Below are 1,716 nucleotides of genomic sequence, written 5' to 3' on the forward strand. Positions count from 1 at the left end.
CGAGCGCATACGGGAATGCCCAGCAGTGGCGAAGGGTGAACGGTAAAACCGAAGTGGGGAGGGGAGGGGGGGGGGCACAACACGGCCACGCCACGCCACTTTGGGGCAGCCCCACCAGCCCAGCTGTACCGGGTGTAACTGGGAATGCGCAACAGTGTTGCGGGATACCCGCGGCTGCAGGGGCCATGGCGCCTTACGGGCTAACTGGGTAGGCAAACCCGCAACACTGTTGCGCATTCTCAGTTACACCCGGTACTTCTTGTGGTACTCATTTTAGGGAGGCCCGGAACGAGCGTGAACAACAAATACCACTCTCGGAGTGCGGAGCGAAGGAGGGGGTGCATGGGGGAAGGGGTTTTGAGAGGGGAGTGAAAGGTTCAAGGGTAGCGGGGAGTGTGCTACCCCTTAGCCTCACGCCCCTCCGGCCCCATTAATGGCCAATTGGCAGTAAGTCTGGTGGCGCCTTGCGGGCAGACTACCAGTACGTCAGTTCGTCTGACAAGTTGCCTACTGTCGCTTTTGCAGGCGCTGTAATGGTTGCAGCACAGTGGGAAGTACAGACCTCAGGACAGTCTGCGGTTGCAAGTGCGCAAGCTGTTTGCGGTCATAGTTACAGACGAGTGAGAACTGCAATCTACAGATGTAGCAGGGAGTTGCGCTCGAGGACTGTGGTGGAACTGTTGTTGAAACTGTAGTTTGGATGACAGTACAGAAGCCGAAACGTGGATTACAGTGCAGTTGCAGCAAGGCTGTGCCTCAGAGACACTCGACAAGTGCTTTCCGGTATGTAAACCGAATAGGCTGGTAATGACTAGTTGGACTGGGGACGGACTACAGTTTCCTGACTGCAGTTCGTCCACTACAGTTTCAACTACAATTCATCTCGTGATCCTTCCGCCCGGGAAGGCTCGCTTACTTGAAATTGTTGGTGGTGTGTATGGCACAATCTGAGTTGAAACAGCAGTAGTTGAAGCAGGTGAGGATATGGTTTGTAATTCTCCTTGTAATTCCACGGAAATCATGCCAAGACAAATTAATAGATGAGATCAAACTCATGAAATATGTTTACCCGCACTTGCTGCTGTCAAGGGTTGTTCGGACACAAAGGCATTGCATTTTTTACCACTGGTCATCACACCTTTGGTTAAGTCTGGAGGGCATGATTTGAATTTAACCTGCATTTTAAAGCAAAAACTGTGAAGTGAGAAATTATAGAATAAAACTATACCTTGCTGTGCAAGCCATTCCTTAGTCAAAGGTATACTATTTATGGCCTAACTGAGAAATGTGTCTTGATGATTTGCAGTGTTCGACAACAACTTGATGATGCTATACCCAGCACAGTTCCTGATTCGCCCCGTATGTGCTCATTATTTGTGAACGTTTATGCTGCTGTGCTTTCATTCATTTAACATTTTTTTCTCAAAGACCATGATGAGATTAATTTATAAACATTATCAGTACTGACAAATATTTGTTTAATACATCAGTAGTCACCGCTTCTGTGTTGGCTCAAAATGAACAAACTGCAAGAAGTCCAATACTTGGCACAGGTTACAAGAATGCAAAAAGGCATCTATTTAAAACAGGAACACCACCAAATGAGTCTAAGGAAAACGGGTCAAACAAATGGGAATGTGTACCAGAAGAGGAGATTGCTGATGACATAAAGCAATCTTCAAATAAAACAAAAAGGAAGTAAAGTCATTTTGTAGA

The sequence above is a fragment of the Frankliniella occidentalis genome, unplaced genomic scaffold, assembly GCF_000697945.3.
Source record: "Frankliniella occidentalis isolate FOCC.00 unplaced genomic scaffold, Focc_3.1 Scaffold224, whole genome shotgun sequence".
Lineage (NCBI taxonomy): Eukaryota > Metazoa > Arthropoda > Insecta > Thysanoptera > Thripidae > Frankliniella > Frankliniella occidentalis.